This window comes from Nuphar pumila, chromosome 4 (genome assembly GCF_984573655.1).
Source record: "Nuphar pumila chromosome 4, dmNupPumi1.hap1.1, whole genome shotgun sequence".
In the NCBI taxonomy this organism is placed as follows: Eukaryota; Viridiplantae; Streptophyta; class Magnoliopsida; order Nymphaeales; family Nymphaeaceae; genus Nuphar; species Nuphar pumila.
The window spans coordinates 21,530,254-21,557,078 of NC_143252.1; the positions used below are offsets into that span (position 1 = coordinate 21,530,254).

The 26,825-nt window shown below is 38.0% G+C and overlaps 1 long non-coding RNA gene across 1 annotated transcript; it reads left to right on the forward strand.

The window, feature by feature from the left end:
- Positions 1 to 227: 227 nt before the first annotated feature.
- LOC149839611 (uncharacterized) lies at positions 228 to 25,130 on the forward strand. Its single transcript, XR_016431337.1, has 6 exons — positions 228 to 388; positions 7,790 to 7,874; positions 7,965 to 8,014; positions 24,428 to 24,528; positions 24,634 to 24,697; positions 24,782 to 25,130. It is a non-coding gene; the product is annotated as an uncharacterized LOC149839611 (long non-coding RNA).
- Positions 25,131 to 26,825: the final 1,695 nt, after the last annotated feature.

Consider the following 26,825-nt stretch of genomic DNA (forward strand, 5'->3'; position numbering starts at 1 on the left):
TGTGGTTGTATATGCGTGGACCCTGTGGATGAGATCCATGGTCCATGGTTAATGAGAGTTTCCAATTTTAAAACTAGTTAGGTAAATTTTATCTAGAAAAAAAAAGGTAAAGTAAACTTTTTAGTCAGGAAAGTTTATTTTTCCTAAGATTTACCAAGGAGGGACGCCACCTAGGTGGGATTCCCCATTTTACAAATAGGCAGCGAACTCCCCCTCTCAAAAATCATGGTTTTGAGAGAGGGAGCGAAAGAGAGTTAGAGAGAGAGGAAGAGAAGGCGAGAGGAGAAGAGGGAACTTCCTCTTCCTCGATTTTTAGAGGGAGATCCGGCTTGTGGTGAAGGCACTCGAATCTGAAGCATCTTCTTCCTTCGATCTAAACCGCAATAAGGTACGGGTATCCTTTCATGGTTCGATAAGCAAGGGAATTAGCATGGATTCGAAACAGACGTATAGTTTTCTTTTCTTTTTTTTAAGAAAAAAATGAGTTTAGTTTATGCATGTTAGAATTTATTTTTTTCCATGAGAATATGTGTTGGAATCTTGTTAGGGTTCTGTCGAACTTCACGATTAAGGGGTTTAATGACTCATATAAACTGTTGCTAGTTTTTTTTATTGCTAATGTCAGTAGGTCTGATTGGGTACTCATTATAGGTAACGACGGACCTAAATAACAGATAATATATATATATATATATATATATATATATATATATATATATATATATATATATATATATATATATATATATCAACCTCATGAACAAATTTGATACTTTGATTGTTTTTTGTTTGATCATGTATCTGTGCCGATGTATTTTGCTTAGATTCTTGCCTTTTTCTTATATTTGTCTGGACATAAAATAAATTGTGGTTTTAATTCATGATTTGTTATAGGTGTTTAGTTGGTGGATATAAATCTATTATGTACCCCGGATTCATGGGTTTCTCTTTCTGCAGTGATTTAAAACAAAACATTTATTAGTTTAAAAAAAATCTGCATATTTTCGAGGGTGAGTTTGAGGTTGTTACATTGGGAGGTGTTACCTAGGGTTGTCTAATTTTAGGTTATGATCAAGTTTTTTTTTCTAGTTTTAGATTTTTGTGGGCCCACAAAGAACATAACCATAGTAAATGAGAAAAGTAGGTCCTTGATAGAATTTTCAGAAAAAAATAGTGGTACATAATGGCATTAAGCTTAAGAAGTTAGAGGATTGAGTTCAAATTGCTTAATAATGAACGAGTTACTCCCGATCCTTAATTATCAACCCTGATATGGCTTCGAAGGGCTGGCAGCCATGATGTTCCACGCAGAAAAAATAAGGGTTTATATCAGGTGTTTGAATCCATGGCAATGAACCTTTGTTCCTATAATAATTCACAAATGATATTTTGATTTTTACATCAGCAATTCTCGAGCAATTTAGTTGGATCTAGCCTATTTTTCTTGCCTTCTTGCTTTTTTTAGGTTTCCGGATCAACAAGGCCAAATCCAATTTCCCTTTATTCAACATTTATGGCTGCAACACAAATTTTGTGTTGCAATGGGGAATAATCACCCACTTCCTACATTGGGATGTATCTCGTCAATGATCACGACAAAGGAATGCAGATGTCATTCGATAGAAAATTATATCTCAACAACGATTTAGTCTTGGGCTTGGACCTACTTATCCCGTATAAGGGCATATCACCCTGGTTGTTACCAACCCTGTGAATGGGCTCTTGGATCAGATCTACTAGAATTGTAAGTTGAGGTTTGGACATAATGTAAGGGATGGTCCATCTGGAGACTATGGTTTGGATAGCCTAAACTATTTTGGTTGGGTCTATATAGTTTTTAGGGGATTGGGATGAATGTACTTGAGTTGGGGATTTAGGCTTGTAATGAGGTATATAATTATCTTCTGTTGTAGCCACTAAGCCTATGAATAGAGTTTATGCGCTTATTTAGAAGAATCTTTTTCAATTCGGTAAGACTCATTTTTTAGTTTCACCTATAGTAAGAATTGGCTCTAATTACCAATGGTGGGGTTCCACTTGTCTGGCAGGAGCAGTTAGTGCTCGTCACTTTGTGTTGGGAAGTTGCAAGTTCAAACCCCAAATGGTATGGTTGTATAACTGGTGGGGTCTGCCTAACCCCAACTTTCTCTGTCAAAAAAAAAAGATTAGAGATACCTAGATCCAATATCAATTGGTATCAAAGCATTGATCTTTTTTTTACACATTTCAATCATAAAAATCCCAAAAATTAGCTTCAAGAATCAAGAAAAATTCAAAATTCACCTAGTCAATTCCCAAGCAATAGCTGATCACATGTTATATTGAAATTTCAGATTGCCAAACCCAAATTTGTGTGTCAATACTGTAGATCAGTTATAATTCATGTTTGATTGCGGTGAAAGTGCTGATTTGGTGTGGATCAAGCTAGATCATATGCAAATTTGATCAATCCCAATCTAATAGTCATGAATCATTCAAATTGGTTGAGCCTCCTCACTAGGGTCAACTCCTGATCAGCTCAAATCTTGCATCAAATTTATCCATATTGAATATTTTCAAGTGATCAATCATTTTTCAAAGACTTTGAAGGAACAATTGGACATATGCCATTGGACTTGAGAGACAGAGGGAATAGCATGGTAATGATAATGGAAATGATTTTTATTTCAACTTTTGGGTATCACGAGGCTCAAAAGGGATAACAAAGAAAGTGGATACAACATTGTTCAATGAAATAATAAAGGGGTAAGGGTTCCTAGGCATCTTTTGTTTGAGTCTTCAATTGAAAAAGAAGCATTGAAACTTTGAAAGTTTTATCTTCTTAATTTTTTCCTTTTTCTTTTTCAACAATGCTCTTTTTTCTTCTTTTTGCTGTAATAATGCTCTTTTTTTTTCTTTCCTCTTGTTATCACCACCAGAACTTTATAATGGCAGATAGCTTTACAAGGAAGCATCAAGCATAAGGGATGACATGACTCATTCTATCTTTTTCTTTTTTATGGCATTTTCATCACTTTTTTTTCTTTTTGCAAGATTTATTTTGTGAGAACTTTTTTTATGCTCCTCTTCATAAGGTGAAAAGGTGTGCCCTAGGATAAAGTTAGTATGGATAGGTTTTGTTTTGCACAATAAGATGATCAACTTAGTCATTTTCAAGGATGTTGAAAAAAGACTCAAAAATCAAAAGTACTAATACATAAGATGGATAAATCCACAAGACCGACCAAAGGAGGGGATGTGAAACAAAGTCAAAGTAGAAGGTAATCTTTTCATCTTTTGGCTTAAAGAGTTTTTCTTTCTAAGTGGATCATCATGGTTTTAAACCATATTATATGAAGCTACACAAGCCCCTATATGATTCATCCTTTTATTTCACTGCAAGATCATTCATTTTATGTTCCTTCCCATAAAGGACTCTGCCTTTATACTTCCTCTTCACAACAATAAAAATAAGCTAACAACTCCTAATGATGCAAATAGTGAGACAAAGTGCATGTGGACTTCTCATAAACGTGATGACTTCTTGGCAAAATCTATTCAAGTGGCAATAACTTTTTAGCAAAAAGGGCATTTTTGTAATTTTGTAATTTTTTTTTTAGCATTTAGATTTCTATTTTTTGTATTTTTCAAATAACCATTTACAAAAGAGTTACTCACATTTCAAAAGAATGCATGACCTTAGACTATTAGAGGTTAAGAACAAACCTGTTTTAGATGATGTAGTTTTACCTCTGGTGTTTTTCCCTAAGCTGGCATGGAATCCCATCCTTCTCAATTCTGCATGAATTAAAGTGGGATTCACATTGCCTTTTGAATCTTCCCCAGCTATGCACCCAAAATGCCATAAGGATTTGTCAGTGACATCTTTCTCTTGAAGTATAATGTGGTCCATATTCCAATTCTTTCCTTCTTTCCAACTTCAACTTTTCAAGAGATTAAGATTTGGATCTTTGTTCCAATGCTACCCCAAATTTAGCTTTATGAATTGACAATGGATGTTGATCTTTCACATGATTGAAAAATTTTGTTGGCCCTTTGGTTCTCTTGATGCAGCATGGTCTCATTCTTCAGAATGCACATTGCAAAGGATTTCTCCACCATATTGAACGTTCGAGGCGAAGGCTCGAGGTGTGTTGGTAAAAGATCTTCATACATGGTTCAAACTAACATCAAAAGATTGATGAACATCATGAGCATATGAATAATAAGGCTGCATCTTTTCCTATAAAAAGTTATCCCAAGAAATCTCATCATAAAGCACTTTCTTATTCCTTAAAGGAGACGAGAAAATTTGACCTTTAATTTTTTATGATATCATCTAGATAATTCATCTCAACATGGTTATTTGCCTATGCTACATCTTCTAGGGAATCAACATATTCAAGGTCTTTCTCATCTTGCTCTTCTTTCTTTAAAATGGGTATGCCAATGGTCGACTCAAGCACAACCGAACTATCTTACGCTAGACTCTCGGTAGGACCTTCTCCTTCTTTCTTCATGGTTTGAACCTCATATTGGTGGGCCTAAGTGTGAGCCAATTAAGGTGATCTAGATAGCTAAGAGGCTTCTTTCTTATCAATAAGGTTAATATAAGCATTTAAAATAATAATAAAGTTTGTTTTATTGACTCAATCTTTATGATCATGTTCACTTCTTTATCATGGCCACAACCTGACTCTTCTTCGACTTATTCATTTTCTATGACAAGTTCACCTTCATCAATGTGGTTTTGAATTATGTGCTAGAGGAGGATACACTCTTCAATGTCATGACCCAATGATTGATGATATCTGTAGTACTTTGTTGGATCCTTACATTTTATTTTAGGATGATTTGAGGCCTTGAGCAATTTAAAATCTTCATTTTGCTCCAGAATATACAAGACTTGTGATTGTGTTTGTTGGATCTCAGTGAACTCCAGATCTAAACTCAACGCACCAATTTCTTGAAGCGGATCCGATGGATGCTACTCCAGATGCAAGATCCAAGCTCCATCCAGCCATGAGACTCACCCTTGGGGCACCACATCATCGGAGATGCCAAGTAGGCCAAATGGGACCCGTTTTTAGGGTGTCACCTCAGCTCATCATTTACTCCAATGGGACCCACAAGTGGGATGCCCCTTCTAGAGAAACCACCTCAGCAAGTGGGCCCCACTACCTTGGCTTCTCCACCAACATTAAGAGCCACCATGGAGGGTGTGTAGCCCTCTTCAAGGCTCCCCCATGGGAGACATGTAGCTCTTAAGTCCCTCCCTAAATGGACTTGGAAAGTCTAAGTGCCCCTGTGGAATTGGGCACTACATTGAGTGTGTCCAAGGGAGGTTCTAACTAGGATAAGCTTGGGTATTATCTAAGAATTGTTTAGGTTTTATTTAATTAAATTGTCTTGCAATTGGTGTGGCCTTTAATCAACCCACCTTGGCATATTGTGTATTGAAAAGGAATCAAGCAAAAGAAGAATTCACGTGAATCCCTCCCTTTCATATTTTATTCTCTCTATTGAATGTCCCCCCTCTCTTCAATGTTTTTCTTTCTCTCTTTCCTTACCCCAACGAGTCCCTACCCCTTGACTCGTTCACCCTTTCTAAGTTCTCTTCTCAGTCAACTAGAGGCATTAGGTCCTTCTTGGGTCTGAAACTCTCTTAGACCAAGTTGTTGCCTTGTCCAAACGAAGTTGCAATCAAGGTTCTCCCACAATTAGCTAAAGTTCCAGCATCTCTTAGCCAACCTCATGGAGTCCTGACCTTCCCCAACAACACATGACCCTGTAGCAGGCCTAGACCGACCTATCCTAAGTTTGGGACACAATTGATAAGTTAATGCTTCAAAACTTAATTTTGGTTCATTGAAACCATATAAACCTGTACCTAGAACTCCCATTAAGAAAAATGAGATCTCTTGCAACGTACAAAATGAACTTTGTAGCTGAGTACAAACATTTCTTTACTCCCCCACATGGATAGAAGTATATAAACAAGAATTAAGATGGGCCTAGACGGCTAGACGTGCAGTCTATGTTCAAATCCGGCATTTATCAGCAGCATTATCATGCTTCTAAATCCAAACTTGGCCTGCTAGTGACAAATATTGGCGATATTTTGAAATATCACAAAAAAATAGTACTTATAAATGGCCAAAATACTGCAGCATTATCATTTTAACAAAAAAATATCACAATTTTGTTTCTAATTCTTTAATTTTTTTGTTTTTGCAATCTTTTACCGATAAAAACACGAGAAAAACAAACACTACAAAAAAACTTATTATTTACCGACGGGCCATCACTAGCGGAAAAATTGTTGTCGGTAAAGGATCTTATACCGGCGAATATAGTATAGTCTACACTCCACTGCTAAAGCGCGCCATATTTTCGTAGCTTTTCTTGTTTTAGCAAATAAAGGGTTGACGTTTTATGTTTCATTTTTTGGCTTTCGAGGTATCATCTCTCTCTGTCTCTTTCTCTCAGAAACGAAACCACCTGCCATCATCTCCACACTTCTTCGTCTCCTTCCCGAACCATCCGACGAATCTCAGCCATCGATCGGTCATCGCTGGAGGAATCTGAGTGCCTGGCCCATCAATCAGCTTGATTCTTTGGAGTTGAGACCTTGTTTTTTGTCGGGCAGTGGCCGGAAAGGACATTGGAGTTGTCCCATCGCCGGAAATTCCTCAAGACCCTGGTTCTTGCTTCAATTTCTGCAGAAGTTCCCGTGTTTTTTCACTCGATCTATGGAGGAACTCATCAGATAAGAGAAGTTGGGCCATTGGAGTTTGGAGGTACGCTTTGCTCAATCGATGGGGAATATTTGTTATATTGAGTAGAGTTTTGGCCCTCTGTGAGTATCTATATTTATTTTTTTTGCTAATGTTCGTTCTTTTTCATTGTGTTTGAGGTGGAGTGAAATACCTTCTAGTTGACTCGGTTGAAAAGGAGGAGGAAAACCCTTGATTGAAGAGGAGGCGTGGAAAAAGAGGAGGAGAGCAATCATCGCTCTGTTTCTGTGCTCCGATCAGATCAACTTGACCTCTCTCGACTGTTGTGTGGCAACCAACAGTTCATTTGCTGGGAAGCTTAGTTTTTTTATGATTATTTTGTATTTTTTTAATTTTCAAGGTTTATTTGATGCATTTTAATGTTTCTCACTAGAGATTGTTTGTTTTTTTTATTTATTAAAATTTTTCATAATAAATGGATTTTATTTGAACATTCACTTTGAGATAGCATTATCAAATTTTGATAATTCATGCAATTTTACTTTATTAAAAACTCGGAGATGGTCGATATAATAGTGTCAATTTTTTTGGTGAATGTTATTATGTGTAGATGGCCTAGAGAATGTGTTTCTTGTAATCTCCTGCATAGACTACAACATTTGAATTTCTTGGCTTATAGATCATATTTGTTATGTTCAGCTAAGCAGCTCAAAGCGGTAGCAGGATATTCAGAAAATCCCATTTTTTTCTGAATTATGTTGGCTTATGAAAACATTGCAATATAATTGTGATATTTTCAAAATATCTTTGATATCTATTATATAGCTTCAAAAATAATTTTGGATGCATGCAAAACACAAAACATATGGAAATATATCAAATAGTGTGGTTGGTTTGTGCATGGACTCATTCCTATGTTAGCTGAAATGGTTATCTGTATTAATTGTTCATATTTTGGAAGCTTAAATTGGTGACACATTTTATCCATCATTTGCACATCAATCTGTCTCTAAGGTATGATGCTGGAATTTGTTTGATTCAAGATAAACAAGCAGTCTTTTTGTTTCTTGCAGAGGATGAGAGTTCTAGAGAAGTCTTTGGCTACATAAAGAAATTAAATGTTGCTCCAAACAATAAAGAGACCAAAGGCAACACCTTGTATGATCCTACACCTATTCCTTGTGTTTATAAGAAAGTAGCCACTAAATGATGTCCAATGTAACCTGATGCTACCATGTTGCCTTTCAGCTTTCTTTGAATATTTGGCCACTGGAGTGAATAGCATTAGCTCTTCAAGGGTAAGTAGATATGTCACACGGACTCTTCTAACAGGGCACCGCACCCGCACCCGCACCCAGGCGGGTGCGACACTTGGACACAGCTTCCTTTGTGTTAGGTGAAGTCAACCACACTGAGGTCCATTTCTATCCAAAAGTAGATTCAGTTAAACCTAATCAAGTCTATTTTTATCTATATTATATATATAAATACATAAATGCACACAAATACACAGTGTTAACGTAAAACTGTTAAAATTTTTATACATACATATATATATATATATATATATATATATATATATATATATATATATATCCTCCCCGCACCCCTGCACCCAAGTTTTTTTAAAGTGCCACACCCGCATCCGCACCCGCATCTATGTGACATAGGTAAGTAGTTATGCACTTGATTGAAGCATTAGTTTTTCAAGCAATTTCATTTTCTAGTAAATCCATGTTTTTAAGTGTCACATGCTTGTTTTTCATAAGAAAATTTTAATGTTGTCTAATGACTATCTATAGCGATTGTTCTGTATAAGCTTTCTTTCTAACTTTGCTCTTTGCTGTATTTATGCTTTGCCATAGTTTTGGATGACATAATAGTGAATAAAAATTAGTAGTAATTTTGCTGCCTTCCTGCTATGAAAGTGGATTTGTGGATAGGTCACGTTCTCATATTCTAGTGCAGAAGCAGCACAAATGAACTTGAGAGACCTCAGTTAATCATGGTTAGATGCTGCTAGATCAGATGTCGTTGTCAGAACTCGAACCCTGGTAGTATCGGTTTTGCGGGTCTTGGCACACAAGCGGGGCAGGGCTCGGAAGCAAGTGACACGCAAGGAGGAAGCAACACCGCGGTAAGGGGCAAAGGTGTGTTCAGCTAGGCTGACAGACATGCTGATGCTTGTAGCAGGGAACTGCAGGCGGTTCGAGAGAGAGGGCCGTGTCCCGGGTCTGGGGACATGATCACGTGAACTGTGAAGGGAAAGGTGAGTCCAGGGCAGGGACTCGGCCAGGGTGGGGGCCGACAGGGGGAGAGAGGAGTGTCTCTCCTTGCTGGTGCGAGCAGCGAAGCGGAAGGCGAGGGTGATGACCGGAAGGGAGAAAAATGTTCCCGATAGGCCGGCGACAAACATGTTTGAGCGGGTGAGGGAGAAAAGCCTTTCCCTCAGAGAACCACACCAAACCAGAACCAAAACTAAATTTAGATGTTGAACTCATTAAATCTCATTAAGAAAATAACTAGGCTAGTACATTTATATATGGACTTTACAAGGGGCAAGAAACTATGTAGTCAAAAGCGCTAGGCGGTACTAGGCGGACTAGTCAGTACCTTAATTAAAAAATAAAAAAAATAAAAAAAATATAAAAATATAAAAATATAAAAATATAAAAAATATGCAAATGAGCTGCTAAAATTAGTAACAAACATGCATGCAACATAAAATCAATCAACAATAAGCCATAGACAAAACAAACATGTTGAACATGGTATATTACAAAACCTGCCCAAATATTAAAAACAATTGAATAAGCAAAGCAAACAACTATCAACAAATGTCAAATAATTTAAAAATAATCTAAATTCTTAAAATAAAATGCTAAAACTAACAACAAACATGTATCCAACATAAAATTAAGTAAACATGCTTTCATTCAGCCAAGCAACTAATGCTTCATAAAATCAGAAAAAAAGACATAACATGCTTTGGTAGAATCATAAAATCAGAAAAAAAAATCATGCTGCATAAATAAGAAACCAAATCATATGCCAGGAGAAAAAAATCATGCTTCATAAAAAATCATCACACGCTAGAAAAAAAATAGACTCCCATTTAGACAAAAAAAAAATAGAAGTAGAAAAAGAAGAAGAAGAAGACATGGGAGGAAAAGAAGGAGAAGAGGGGAGGGGGGATGAAAAGGAGGGGATGAAAAGAAGGGGAGGAAAAGAAGAAGAAGAAGAAGAAGACAAGGGAGGAAAAGAGGCAAGAAGAAGAAGAAGAAGAAGAAGGGAGGAAAAGAGGCAAGAAAAGAAGAAGAGGAAGAGGAAGAGGAAGAGGAAGAGGAAGAGGAAGAGGAAGAGGAAGAAAGAATCATAGACAAGAAGAAGCAGAAGAAGGGGGAGAGAAGAAGAAGAAGAAGAAGAAGAAGAAGAAGAAGAAGAAGAAGAAGAAGAAGAAGAAGAAGAAGAAGAAGAAGAGGCAGATGAACAAGGAGATAGAAAGAGAAGAAGAAGAAGGGGAGAAGCATACCTGGAGGCAGAGGGTGATAGATGATTTATAACGACTGCGAGCAACGAGAGTGAGCGAGAGAGTAAGAGAGGGAAAACAGGTTTTATAACCCTCCCCTCCCCCTCTTGTCTTTTCACATTAAAATAAAAAATTTACTTTCTTGCACTCGTGCTTAGGCGAGGCCAAGTTAGGCATCGACTAAGGTGCCTAGTCGAAAAAAGGTCCATTTTTTGGAACCTAGGAATCTGGTCGATTCCTAAGTTACCTACCGACTAGCCGGACTAGGCACCTAATCAACACTTTTGACTACATAGGCAAAAAAGTAAAAGTACAAACACAATCCCACCCTGGATGGGATTCCAGGGGGTGCATCCCACCATAGTCCCAACCTGGGTAGGAATCCAGACTAGGATGGACTTCTGATAAAACTTGCAGGTCTCAACTTGAGTGGGACAAGCTAGGTGGCTCCTTTGGGGCAGATCTTAGGCTGTAGTAGATTCTCTGGGTTGGACCTGGAGCAGGAATGGGTCTGTAACAATCCATCCCTTTCAAACACACCTTATCCTCATGGCGGGAACTCCAGATACTGAGCAACTATTTGGTCTTCCTCTTCCCTGGTCGCTTCGTCAACTCTGCTTTCAGTTCACTGAACTAATACCTTCGTGACTAGGCACCATCCTTCCTCCGCCTTCTCTTCCCAAGGTTGGCATTACAAAAGAAACTCTTATACAAAATTACAAAAAATGTGCTCAGGAGCAAAACAACAGAGAGAGTAGGTTCTTGATATCATGTCATCGCGCCATTGCCTGCCGCATCGACTTAATCATCACCTGTATCCCATAAAACGGGTTAGACTTATGAAAGCCTGGTAGGTGCATAGATATCAAAAGTCAGAACAAGAGTAACATATGCGTTATTTCACGTGTAATTTCAGAATAAGTAAAAATGAGCATGGTGAACTTGTTTCGATAATTACTGACCTGTGGGTACACACAGGATAAAACATAGAAACAACTGAGATTGTCCGAAGGTTTATTATTCCATGTATTTTAATACCCCGAACAACTAGCTAAGTCTGCTCCTAAAAAGATGACCTAATGACAAAGAGAATTCCCCAGAGGCCACTTGTTATCGGGGGATGCATATGAATTTTTGCAGAAGTCATTGGGATCTACCACCTAGGATAATATTTGGTAGCCTAGTCCCCTAACTCTGATGACCGGGGATACTGAGTCATTGCTACTCAATGAGCATAGTTAATAACTTGTCCATCAGAGTTTTTTTTTTACCATCCTATCTTTTCCCTTGACAGAACCAAAGAACAAATGGGTACTACATGTATTATTTTATTTAACAACCCATTCAATATGCTCAGGTCTTTTAAACTAAATCGAGCATCTTGCTTGTGAAGGCGATCATCTCCATTTATGTGATTTCTTTTAATCATGGTGCATTGTCGCATTACGAGGTTACCATAAACCTTTAGTCCAATTATCGTCATACTAACATGTCATGCATGTCTGATAGTACCACTACGATGCGAAAGATATTGGTTTCTCAAAAAGAAACCTAGATACAACATTTGAAAATTCCAATATCCCGTGCCTTAGGCTGGAAAATATCCGAGTCATTCCAGATACAGAAAAGGACCTGACGTGCCTACCATCGAAGGTTACGTAGTCGAGGACCTATTTGTTATGTTGGTTCGAAGAGAAAACTCAGTTGTGAATATGCAAACGCAAAACACTTGTTTTGCTTTTCGAGACATCGGAGAATGCGAGCTTGAAATCTCGCATGTGAAATCTATCAAAAATTGAGTTTCGGTGAGGATGCACAAATCTGCGTCTTTACATACTAGCGTAATTTAAAACAAGTAGGAGTACGCAAAAGCTGCTTATTTTATAAAATTATATATATATATATATATATATATAGAATACATATATATTTAAGCATAAGCCTGTACACATTACAGCGCGACGACAAGGTAAATGGCGTAAAATATGGCTCGATATATGAAACCACACATTAAGCTAAATAAATTATGTATGCGAGGATCGGTGTACAAAACCGTACATTAGGCTAAGTAAATTGCGTAAAGTAGAAGCCTGTGCACATTGCACATTATAGTGCGACGACAAAGTAAATGACATAAAGCAGGGCCCGATGTGTGAAACCACACATCGAACTAAATAAGTTACAGAAAGCTGGAGCTTATGCACATTATAGCGTGACGGCAAAGTAAATGACGTAATTTAAAATGGACAAGAATACACAAAACCACATCCTTGAGTTAAAAGCATATATATATATCTTTATATATATATATAATATAAATATAATACATATATATTAGAAGTGCTTTGACATTGTTCTTGCATGCAACTTTCCCCTACCTCGGAGATGCTCCGAATCTCTGACGATTCCGAGCGTAGGTTATAATATTGTCGTGTCTCCGTAACTGTGTCAAAAATATAGTCTCATCCATTGTGCCGATGTGGGACGCTGCTAATGATTTTTTATCGTACTGTGTTAAGTTCTTAGATTTTGACGAAAGTGACAATGCTCGCGTCGCAGCGGTCGAACTTGAATCCAGTTCGAACCATCGGATCGAGCTGGGCTCGATGCTAGCCAATCTTAGCTCGGCGGCACCTGACCAGGCAGGCCAAAGGGAGGGCAAGCAGGACCGACCGACTGACTTGGTGAAGTCGAGTCAAACTCGGTGTGCACGAGTCAGCCTGTGGTATTGGGTTGCGCTTGGTGATAGCTGAGCTCAACACGACTCGACCAAACTCGAGACAACAACAACACTAGAAGTTGCTGCTGCTCGAGCACAACAAAGAGGATGGGGGGGTGGGGGGGGGGAATAGAGGGCTTGGCTATCAGGCTGAGCCGGGTCTGGCCCCCAAACAAGACAAGATCGAGCCTAGGCTTGGTTCTTCTACTGAGAGAACCGGCCTAGGCTCGGTTCAAACCGAGCTTAGCTCAGTAGGCCGGCCCAAGGGACAATTGTAGCAGGATGCTGCTGCTGTCACAAAAAAAAAAGAAGGGCAGGCGACCGACGGCTAGGCCACTGCCTCAGGCAGTGGTTGCAGTGGCAACCGAGGGCCGAAGGCCCCTGCCTGTCACTAGTGGCGCGACAGAACCCGAGCTCGACTCGGGTTCAAGAAGACCAAAGAAGGAGGTGTTGGTAGGGGAGGAGGGAGTGGCGTCACTCCCTCAGGCTGTCCAAATGGAAAAACAGTAGCAGCCTCAGGTTGTTGCTGATTTTGTCTGAAAAAACACCAGAGAGGGTTTTGGGCACCTCTCTCCTGGTGAGCCAGAGCCACCGCCATTGGTGGCTCTGGTTTGCCGGCGAAAGCAGGGGAAAAAAGAAAAGAAAAAGGGGGGAGGTGGCCAGTGGCAAACTAAAAGCACAGGGAGGGGGATGGTCGGGCCACGACTTTTGTGGGCAACCGTGGTGGAAGGAGAGAGGGGCAAGACGATGCCCTCCTGTTGATCACAAAGAGAGAGGGAGAGTGAGGTCTAGAGAGAGAATGAGAGAGACTTACAGGGGAGGGAGCTTTCGACGAAGTGGTCTCGACGAGAGTGGCTCCGACAAGAGGGGAGTAAGTAGAGAGAGACGGGGAGAGAGATTAAGAGAGAGAGAGAGAGAGAGGGGAGTCGGGGGCTCGGGTGTGGAGGTTCCGGTGAGGGAGAGAGAGACGGGAGGGAGTCAGAGGGCATCGAGGTTCCCTTTTAAAAAGAAACCCCCCTGTGGGGGTGTTTAAATAGGCTAATTGGGGGGGGGGGGGTTATCGACTAGTATGTCAACGTTCCACTCGGATTCGGCTGGATCTAACCTGGATCCGAATCTTTTTTTTTAGAACCCTTATAAATTTACGGATTTTACAGCCTCTTCCTCCAGGTAGATTGAGGCGATGGCAACCTGGTCTTCCTCGGCATCCTAGCAATCCTGAAATATTGCTCAGCCTGAAACAACCAACTCGTAGGGTCAGCTCTGACAAATTTAAGGAACTCCAGTCGGGGTTGGTGGGCCTGATAGGGTCCGTTGGTGGAACCCGCGGTCTGGCCACCCAAGTTGGATTCAACGTTATGATCATTACCCCGTTCATCCAAGTGCATTGGGATCTGCTGGAATCGGTCATCCAGGTTCATGTTGAGCGTTTCCACACACATATCCATGTTAACCATGGTCTGCGTCAATTGGACGAGACTTTCGTCCACTTGAGCAGACCGCGTTTGAAACTCCTGACGGAGTTGCGCAACCATGTTCTGTGCTTGGGTCATATCGCAGGTTTTCAGGTTTACGAAATTAAGAAGGGCATGGGCCTTTGATGCAGGGAATCAGGATACAAAATAGTCATAGTAATGGTGTCGGTAGTGCCACACGTGCACATGACCGGGTAGGCGTGGGGCTCCCACATGCAAGGCAAAGATGTCCCGATACAACGATTGATCACCTGGGTTGGTCAGACCCTCCCAAAAGTGTCTACGCTGAACTAAAATACATATCCTGCTTGGTGTGGGCTAGAAAAAAATCAGCCACACGACTACAAAAATATCGGGACTGTCGTCCGACTCTTTGGAAGCCCAAAAACGTTTCGGGTCACGAGAAACAAAACTAAATCCTTTGGATCCGGGTTAGATCAACATTGAGACTGATCTAACACTACCCAAAAAACTGAATATGATGCAACTGAATTAAACAATCCTAAAAATAATCGCGAGCATCGAAACATACCTGAACGAAGCCGAGAAGGGCGTGGGCTCTTGCCCTGTTGACCAGGGCAGTTTGGCTGGTCGACATAGTTTCCCATAAGCGATGCTCTGTGTAATATCGTGTGTTTTCATAGTTTTAAAATCTGAATTTTTGAAATTTTTGCTAAGTGTTTTATAAAGTTGATAAAAATCATGGAAAATGTCCTCAATTATAGGCAATGTCAGCCGGGTTTGGGCGTGGCCCATGGCCCACTGACAAGACCAAAACGAGGTAAATAATATTTGATAAACTTTTTGTTTTTAACCTTGGAAATCAAGCAAAAATTGAGTGAAATTCAAGTTAAATTCAGGCAAAAATTAGAGGCAAAAATCAAGTAAGTATACCGTTAGATGCTTCTCGTAATTTTGAGAACATTGATATTTCGTTTTTCTTAAATCGTGTTATGGTTGGCTCGAAAATCGCGTTTTTCAAAAATGACCCGCCTCTATTTTTATCATTTTTTGGATTAGATCAGATCGGATCCGATCCGTTTGATCCGAGTTGATATGGTATGGATTCGGTCCAAGACCCATATTAACTAGGATGTAGTCTAGGTTGGGATCCATATGGATTTGGATCTTGGATCCGAATCTGGATTCAGAATCTAAGTTCAACCAATTTAGAACTTTAAATTCAATCTAAAGGTTAAATTGAGTAAGAATTCCACGTTGAGAGGACTTCCAGAAGGGGGGGGATACCCTCTAGAATATTCTAAAAATTAATTATTTAATAATTTAATATTAAATAATTAATAAAAATATTAATTAATTAAAATTTGAAATTGTATTTATTGGATAAGGTGGAGTTTTACATGGAGTAGAACTCTACCTAGATAGGTGTTCTAGATTGATTCCAAATTAGATAAAAAAAGAAACAAAATATAAGAGATAATAAGAGGATAAATAGGAGTAGTTAGAGAGAGATAGAGCTCTATAGAAAGGACTCTAGAGGGGACGTCACCCTCTCTAGAGGATCCTAAAAAAAAAATTAAAAGGGTCTAACTCGTCTCTCTCTAGATTTCGTTTAGAGCGAGAGAGAAGGAAGAAAAGAAAGAAAGAGAGAAAAAAAAAGAGGAGGAGGAGCATGAATCTATTCGTCATTTCTACCCTTTATCCGACGATTCTCCGGTCTGTTTTTCGTTTTCAACTAAGGTATGAGTTCCTCTCTAGATTCGTATAGAAAGAAAGGGTTTTAAATCGGGTTCATGTAAAATATTAGAGGGAAAAGAGAAATCTGACCTAAAAGAATATATATATATATATATATATATATATATATAAAGTGACGATTTTATATTTATATATATATATATATATATATATATATTCATGCATATATTTAATTTTTTTGAGATTATCGATTTCTCTACAATATTAAATTCATAAAATATGTATGATTACGATTCTATAGATGCTGATTTCTTGATTTGAGATCAAACATGCATGTAATACATGTCAATGATTGTTTTTCATGTTTATGCTTGCCAAGAATATATATATATATATATATATATATATATATATATATATATATATATATATATATATATAACTAAATTTCGGGATGGTCGATTTTCATAAAGCTTGACATATATGCGTGTGCCTCAGTTTCAATGCGTTGCATGCTCATATTCAGTTTGTGTTATGTTTTATGTCCATGCATTGGAATATGCCTATTTTAAACCAGATTTGTCATATTCTAAAATCTGATTACATTTAATGGATTTAGGTCGTCAAGTTCACATGCATACAGTTGATCTTGTTCTGTTGTTTTTGATTGCCTTTACATATACATGCATCTGAAAAATTTCTTTCTTATTTCAGATTCGTTGAATTTTATTTTCGTATACCTGCATATCTGGATTTTGGATTTGTGCATTTGCTGTTTCAGATATGATTTATCGAACAACATGCAGATGCTGTTTCAGATCAGATTTGCCGAACAATATGAACATGGTGATTCGGACCAAATCTGCTGAACGACATGTAGATATGTTGTTCTGGATCAGATTTTGCCGAGCAGCATAAACACGAGCTGTTCTGGACTGATCTTTAAAGTTTTATATTTTTTTTCATGTGGACAGATCTAGACAGATCTGCCGATTTGCACATGTCGACAATTCTGTCCAGATCTGCGAGTACATGTTCGAACGACATAAACACGTGCTGTTCTGGATTGATCTGCAAAGTTTTATATTTTTTTCACGTGGACAGATCTGTCCATATCTGCCGATTTGCATATGTCAACAATTCTGTCTATATCTGCCGAGTACATGATCGAACAACATGAACATGTTGTTCTGGACTGATCTGCAAAGTTTTATTTATTTTTCACATGTGGACAAATCTGGACGGATCTACCGAGTACATGTTCTTTAAACTGTTGATTCAAACCTGTCCGGTTATATGCATATACAGCTGAATATTTTGATCTTGGTTTAGACTTGGTTGATTATGTTCATGCATCAGAATACTATATTTTTGTTTTATTATTACATGTCCATGCATTAAAATGCAATGGTTAAGTTTTAATAATGTATATATGATACGCAGGCTAATATGTACATGCCCGATGGTCTGGTCGACCCATGCATATGCTCTTGAGCATGTACATGGATCAGCCAGCACATGGTACAGGCTGTTATGAGCATAATTTTAGGTTTGGTATCATGTACATGGATCAGCCAGCATACTTAAATTATGTATTTTTAGTATAGGCCGACCCATGAACATGAATTGGATCATGTACATGGATCAGCTCCAGTTGTTGGCTTGATGAGAAATTTTTGCATAGTTGAGTTGGCACATGAATTTGATCATGTACCCATTTAAGATTGATGTATGCATTCTTTCAGAATTGATAAATGCACACGGTGTTTAGTATCCTCACGGTCTCTCATGACCGCCATCTAAGGTTTTCACCCTTTCAGAGGGACACTAGGGAAGAAAATTATTATACTGTTTGGTCTCTTTTACCATATTAATTAATTAAGAGTTTTTTTTACTTAAGAATAATTATATAAATCAACATGCAATAACAAATTTGGGTCTTTGTCTTATCAATTCAACAATCTAATTAATTTAGAAACAATTTTAACAAAATCGTATTCAACAATCTAATTAATTTAGAAACAATTTTAACAAAATCGTTTTGCAATGCATTTACAATTTACTATCTCATGAGCAACACATGCTCCTGGCCTCCAAAGACCCATTAGTGGTTCACACATAACCACTATATAATTGAATAATAATTTAAATAACATTGCAAATTTTGGTGAACATAAATCACACAAAGATATTCAAGCTGGAGTTCACAATGCAACATCAATGCGTATCCACAACATATAAGCGATTGCGTATTGAACCAAGCATATCAGAGTTTTAGGCAACTAAACATAATTAGATTTCAATTTGATTTCCAACCAGATTCCTTTTACATGTATGAAATCAGATTTTTATGACATGCCATAAATCAATCCAAATATTATTTTAGAATCAGATTTAATTAAATATCCACAATAGACCAATTTTCAATAATCATTCGGTTCAGATTTAGTTGATCATCCAAGACTGGTAAATTTTGTGGTTCCAAAAGAAGTTGAACATTTGGGACAACATGAAAAGTCATCATTTTATAGCTATTCCATTGTAGTTAGACACACACATACACACATATATATATATATATGTTAAGACGTTGTAATGTATCCTTTTATTATATTGTTCGGGTTTAGATCAGATATAGATCCAAGATCCAAATATGTGGTGTAATAATGTTTTATTATTAAGGCCTGTTTAGTCTTTTGTAGCCCTAATTAGACTGTAACATAAATAGAATCTGAATACACGTTTAGGGCTGCTGCTGCAGTTTTTGCCTCTGGCCAATCTCTCTCTGCGTTTCTCTCTCTTGTCTTCACACAGCGATGAACCACTGCAGATCTGATATTTTTCGGCATTCTAACATGGTATCAGAGCAAGGAACGTGATTGAGCGTGATCAGACGTTCATAAATTCTATCGCTGGGGCTGTTCATTCTCCTTTCAATCTGTAACGTGATTCTACCTAGTTGGGTCGTTAATTTTTGTGTCGTGAATCTGATTTTTCCCTGTGTCGTCGTCGTGGATCTGATCAATTTCTGTGTCGTGAATCTGACTCTCTGATTAATATCTGTGTCGTGAATCTGATTTCCTTGTGTCGTAAAACTGATTTGTTTCGTGAACCTGTTCTATCTGGGCTGAAACTGAATTTTGGGTGTCCGAAATCTTTTCTTCTCAAGTTATTCCTTATTGTCAATGCTTCTTGTAGCGTGATTTTTTTTTTATTCTTGTGATGATCTCTATATTTGGATTAATATTCTCTTTTTGTCGAAATCTGTTTTTGCCCATCATATTTTTTGTTTACCTCTATTTCTTTCTCATAAATATTAATGCTTCACAATCCATGCTGTCTTCTAGTTTCTTGACCCAACTTGTTTCAGAAAAGTTGAACAATAATTTTTTGACTTGGAGAAGGCAAATTATTTCTTTTATTAGGAGTCATGATGTGTCTGGTCACCTTGATGGTTCAGTTAAAATGCTGTCTGAATTTATCATGCAGGAGCAGAGAGATGACAAAGGGGCAGTGAATATGGTTTACATCAAGAATCCTAAATATGTGTCATGGATAAAAAGGGATCAAACAATTGTAGTCTATCTAACGTCTACTCTCTCACAAGTGGTTATCGTTGGAATCCCAGATGACTGCACAACTAAAGAACTACGGGACAATTTAGACAAGACATACTCGCAAATTTTAGAATCTAGAGTTATGTATCTAAGTAAAGAGTTTCAAAGTCTCAAGAAGGGATCTTCAACCATTATGGAATATTTGAACAAAGTGAAAGAGATCACTGATAAGTTAGATTTGGTTGGGGAGACCGTTTCTGATCGTGACAAAGTGCAACAGACTCTAGCTTGCTTGGGGCAAGAATATCATGTTATCTCTACTACATTGCAGTGCTTTCCTATTCTCCCATCGTTCGAAGATTTCATACCACGATTACTTCAGTATGAAATGAATCTCAAGAATGCTACATGAGACTTTAGGTTGTCACAAGATTCTCACGAGGTGTTATTTATGGGGCAAATAGAGAAAGAGGGAGAGGAAGTTACCAAGGAGGCCGTGGCCATAGAAGAGCTGGCAATCAGGAAGGCAGAATTATTGTATCTTCTCCTAATGCTCCAAATTCAAACAATGTTAACATTGGGGGTGGACGAGTTCCAGTTTGCTTTATATGCAGAAAGCCTGGGCATGTGAAAGCTAATTGCTATCATAAAGATGATCAGACTTATAATGCTGAAGATAGCTTTACTTATCGTAAAAGGCACACAATTAGACAAAATATGAATCAACCACATGCTGGAGGAGAGAAAAACTTCAGTGATTTGAATGCATTAATTGCTGCAATAAACTCTTTAAATATAAAGCAAAATGATCAATGAGTTTGGTACGTTGATTCTGGAGCAGCTAGTCACATCACTGGAGATTCTAGTAAACTTTCTAGACCGGTTACATATTCTAGGAAGGGTAATGTTGTCACAGCCCCATCACATATGTTGGAAATATTTTATCTCCTTCTCTGAGTCTAAATCTATCAAACTTCTTGATCTTTGTGCACCCATTATCAAGAAAAACCTTGTTTTTGTTTCCAAACATGTTGATGATACTAATTCCTTCATTGTTTTCACTCCTTCTGTGTATCTGAAGGATCTTCGCGTGAAGACAACGTACGTTGAATGAGAGCGATGTGGGAACATGTACGTCTTTAAGGAAAACCCATTGCAGAAGTGTTCATTTTCTTCTTCAACCTCGGTTCCTGAGAAATCTTTTGCTTATTCAGTTAGTCTTGTCAATAATGCCAATCTTTGGCAGATTAGGTTGGGTCATTGTAGCCACAAATTTATTGAACACCTTGTCTCTAGCAAGTTGATTCCAGAGACAAGTTTAAGTCATGACTTAAATAAGACATTGTGTTTCAGTTGTCAAGTTTGCAAAAGTCACGTAATTCCTTTTCATTCCATGAATGAAAAAGCTTCAAAACCTTTTGAAATTGCGTATTCTGATGTTTGGTGTCCTGCTCTAGAAAATTTGTTTTCTAGAAGTAGATATTATGTTATATTTGTCGATGATTATTTTCGTTATTTGTGGATATTTTTCATTAAATAAAAGTTCAAAGTTTTTGACATTTTTCACAAGTTTCGTGCCTATGTCAAAAATCAGCTTTCCTCAACTATTCTTAATTTTCAAAGTGATGGGGTGGGGAGTATGTTTCTAATGATTTTGTTGAATTTCTGCAACTAAATAGAATTGTTCGAAGGGTGGCTTGTCCTTGCACCCCTCAACAAAATGGGCTTGCAGAGCGAAAACATCGTCATGTTGTAGAAAGTGCCCTCACTATGACACATGCCAGTGGTATGCCAATGGGACTGTGGCCAAAAGCTTTTCATTCTGCAGTTTATGTGATAAATCACCTTCCCATGAAAGTATTGAACAAAAAATCCCCGTATTTCATGCTTTATGACAAACATCCTTATTATACACATTTGAAGTCCTTTGGTTGCATCCGTTATGTTCATATTGATAAGACGACGAAATAAATTTGGGAATAAAGCCAGTGTTTGCAAATTTGTTTGATATGTAGATGGTTATAAAGGGTATCAATGTTATGAGATTGTCACTAAAACCATTCGTATCTCATAAAATATCATATTTGTTGAGAATTGTTTTCAGCATAATGATAGTGCAAATATACTTCAAGACATGCATTCAAAGATTGAATATTATCAACCTTGACTCAATGCAGAGTTATTCCCACATGCATAAAGAGGGGATACAATTTCTGTTGAACTAGATGAATGACAGAGACCAGACAAAGGAGCAAGTACACAACAAATTCACAAAGGGACAAGTTTATACCAAAGGTACGAGATCTTGCTTTATGCCCCAAGTATCAGGACAGGAAAGAGCCGTGGTCACAGATGAGAACTCCATGACTTTGAGAAGGTCGGCACAAATACATCATCTTGTAGAGAAGTGGGTTAGTTATAAAAAATTTAGTGCGGATCACCAAGCATTTCTTGCAGTCATAGAATCTCAAGAAGAACCCAAGTATTTTTATCAGACATATCAGCATAAAAGATGGGTTGATGTAATGAATGAAGAAATGGAAGCTCTGCATAAATGTCAAACATGGGAAATAGTTAGAAGACCTTTGAATAAAAATATGGTTGGATCCAAATGGGTTTATAAAATAAAATATAGACCCGACGGTAGTGTGGAGAGATACAAAGCACGACTTGTGGCAAAAGGATTCACTCAGGAGCATGGATTGGATTATGATGAAACATTCAGTCTTGTGATAAAAATGAGTATCATTCGCATTATTATGTCTCTATCTATTGATTATGGTTGGACACTCAACCTAAAAGAAGTGTACATGAAATAACCAGAAGGGTATACTCAAGATGATCCAAATGCTTATGTGTATAGATTACAAAAATCCATTTATGGATTGAAGCAGGCATCACGTTAATGGTTTGAAATCTTTTCTCAAGAAATTCAGAGGCATGGATTTGTTTCATTCATATCTTGATTATTCCTTATTCATCTACAAAAGAGAAGGCTGCATAACACTTCTTATATATGTTGATGATATGATAATCACAGGGAGTTCAAAAGAACATATTCAAATGACCAAAGGGCTACTTAGCAGCAAATTTCAAATGAAAGATCTTGGAAAGTTAAAGGATTTTCTTGGGATTGAAGTTGACAGGCAAAAGGAGATATTAATAATGACTCAACGCAAATATACCATTGATTTGCTTGCTAAGAGTGGAATGAAGGACAGCAAACCAGTGGCCACACCATCTCCCATTCACCAGAAGTTAAGTAGTGGAGATGGAGATATATATGAGAATGCTACCAACTATCGGAGCATAGTTGGTATGCTTCAATATTTGACCCATGGTTGCCAGTCGAGGAAGCGAGAAGCAGAAGCGGGAAGCGAGGCACTTTCAAAATTTTAGAAAGCAGGAAGCGTGGGACGACTTAGGATTGAATTAGGAATTGTCTCAGAAGCGAACCAGAAGCGTCCTAGGAAGCGAAAAGGAAAAAAAAAGAACAAAAAAAAAGGAACAAAAAAAATGAAAAAATGGGGGAAGCGAGGGGGAAACACACTTCCTATAAAAGGGAAGCGTGCTTCCCCAAAAAAATCGCGCTTCCCAGTGCGTTTCGGAAGTGCGACGTTTCGCGCTTCCCCACTTACCTAGGCATTTTCGATAATTCTGATTTGATTTTTACGAGGCCAAATATAGTTTATGTTGTCAATCAAGTATCTCAGTTTATGCACGAACCAAGGACTGTTAATATGGAGGCGGTTAAGAGGATCTTGCGGTATTTGAAGGGCACAATAGGAGATGGTTTGGCGTATGAGAAAAGAAGACAAAATCATGACATACTAATGTTAATGGCATACTCAAATGCTATGCAGATTGGGTTGGAGATCCCGATGAAAGAAAATCAGTGACCGGTTATTGTGTGTTTCTTGAAGAAACTTAGTCTCGTGGAGCAGTAAAAAGCAAAGGGTTGTTGCAAGGTCAAGCACAAAAGCAGAATATCGTGTGATGGCTTCCGTCACTTCCGAATTAACGTGGATTAGGTATCTTTTGGTTGAGCTAGAAGAACTTTTACCAAAATCCATTTTATTATGTGACAATCAAAGTGCAATAAAGATCTCAATGAATCCTATACATCATGGAAGAACGAAACATATTGAGATAGATCAACACTTTATCAGGCAAAAGATTGAAGATCAAGAACTAGAAGCAAGATACATTGGAACAAAAAACCAAATTGCACACCTGATCACTAAATCACTAAAGGACTGACAATAAGAAGATTTTGGTTTCTTAAAGGCAAGATGAGCATGATTCAAATGCATGTTCATCTTGAGGGAGGCTGTTAAGACGTTGTAATGTATCCTTTTATTATATTGTTTGGGTTTGGATAAGATGTAGATCTAAGATCCAAATATGCTGTGTAATAATGTTTTATTATTAAGGGCTGTTTAGTCTTTTGTAGCCCTAATTAGACTGTAACATAAATAGAATCTAAATACACGTTTAGGGCTGCTTCTGCAGCTTTTGCCTCTGACCAATCTCTCTGTGCGTTTCTCTCTCGTCTTCACATAGAGATGAACCACTGTAGATCTGATATTTTTGAACGTTCTTACAATATAACAGTTAGCTTTTCAAATAGTGATATTCTACTTCACCTTCATTTGTGAAGTTCTGATCCATCTAAATAAGCTTGATTTTGAGATAAATTTTTCGATTTTCATTTGAGGCCTTCTTCAGTAAAAAACCATGCTCACTGTTTAATCTAATCTCATTTTCTACAGGTACAAAATCTCGTTCAGCAGATGGTTAGATTGAATCTGTGTTAGAAACTACCAGGATCTTCTCAAGGCCTTGGACAAAATATTTTGCGTCTCTACCATGGGTATATTCAAATTCTACCACCTTTGATATACTCATGTCTATTGAGACATGCCCCTTGTTTAGATAGATCTTGCTAAACTTGTGTTTTATGCTCTGTTCTTGCCAGTTTATGTGTCAACTTATGAGGACAAAGATGGAGACTGGATGTTGGTTGGAGATGTCCCTTGGGCGTAAGTCTCCCTCTCTCTCTGTATGACATGATCGGATCTGGTTTGAGCTTTCTTTGGTTTAAGATGTTAATTTCTTCATGCAAGATGTTGACGATTATGAAAGGATCAGAAGCCAGGGGCTTCAATGCAAGTGGCTCCCATGTCTGAACCGGAAAAAGGACATGTTGATGTTAAGCTCAGGCAATCTATGAGATTGCAATGTCATCACCAGGAGCTTTCTAGACTTGAACTTGACATCTATAATGTGTTAGCTATAGCTAGTTGTATCTTTTTGTTTACTTAAAATTTTCATCTATAATGTGTTAGATGTTCTTCCCTTAAATTTGTTACTTTGTGGAGCTCATTGAGTTAAACAATGGTCATGTATATGATATGCATACTGATGCAAATAGATATCTTCATTCATATCTTATATACAGGGATTTGTAATACTAAATAGGTGATGTTTTCTGTAATATATTGTTTTTTTAATCTACAATCCTTTGCCGGTGGATTTTTCTGCAGGTACAGGCTAAATACCGGCGAGTTCAAATTCACCAGTAAATGGCTGTACTGGTGGATACAGTCGCTCTCCTTGTAGTGAAAACATTTGAATTTCACACGGGAATTTGACTGTCACTGTTATCAAATTTAAACTTGGTTTTAGATACTTTTAAATTTTTACAGTGTCCGATATGACAAGTTGCGATTGAAACGAAACTCTCAGAGAAAGGAACTAATTAATGAGCGAATATGACATTTACATTGGAAGGAAGGAGCGATCTTGATATTTTGCCTGTTTTGTAGCTATTAGCAAGACTAGTCAAATCAATGATGTCGAGGAGAAGCAGAAAATACCGAGGGGGCAAACATGTTTTTGCCTGAGAAGCAACATTCCACGTGGGTCTTGTATTCTTTAGGAACCCAAGATGAAGGCTAAGGGAACCCAGTGACAAAGAAGGAATGAACGTCACATGGTAGGGTTATGGAAACGGTCGATGCAGCCAATTCCTCATTTATGAGCGGCCTTTGATTCTTGCTAGTGGACAACCACAGACCAACGACACAATAATTTTGTTCCCGTTGGTATTCTAGGGTAGTCCTAAATTTCCTTGTTTTTTTTCATCTTCATACTATTTCTTTTGTTTCTTACACTTATCTTTTTAGGCATTATTTTGTCATTATCGACATCACATTGTTTCTGTACAAGATGTAAACCTTGATGCAGTTTACCTCAAAGCTCAAAGCCTATATTCTTGAAGAGCAGTTTAACTCAAAGCTCTCATTTATGAGCGGCCTTTGTCATTATCGTCCTAATTTTTTGTGTTTTCATTTGTATAATTTTTAACATTTTTTAATTCAGCGTAATATTTTCTTTGCTGAGATTTTTTTCGAGAATGAGATCCTTCACATATTCAAGGTGCAATGTCTCATATCATCTGGCCTTTCCATATGTGAGTGAGAACCAAAACATTCTATGGCTACACGACAAAGAAAAATATGCCAACCTATGTAAGAGGGACATGCCATTTTAGCATAGTGACCATGGTGACATGAGTGGACTGTGATGAACTTTATTCAAAACTGGCCGAAAGTGGTGCATGTGCATTGCACTGGAGCCTATGGTGACATGCCCGTTGCTAAGTGGAAAGCTCATGTCTTGGCTATGGCATGCGGAAGGGGCACATGACAATGCAACATTACTTGTTGAAGTGTTAATCTCACATCTCAAGTCTGTTTGCTCAGCTCCATGCCACAGGGGTGCCATGTGTCATACTTCGGAGGTGCTATGCCACCTGTAGCCTGTCTCAGCTTTATGTCCACAAATGAAGGTCTTTCATGTGCCACGATCGAGTATTCTTCTACACAACTATATGTGGGGAACACATTCATAAAATCAAAACATGAAAAGCAGCTACTTCATTAGGGGGCATCGTATCGGCGCCTATGCGGCCTTGCCTGAACTTCAAGACCACATATCTCCATGCATATTGAGAATTATCGAGCCAAGATCAAAATCTCGTCGACACATTCATATGTGAAGAAGACCTTGGTGCGGTCATTTTGGTAAAATATGAAGCTTAAGTTCAAGAACACCATTGGAGACAAAAGTATTCTGTTTCCAAGTGGTATTGGGGTTTCTCCTATT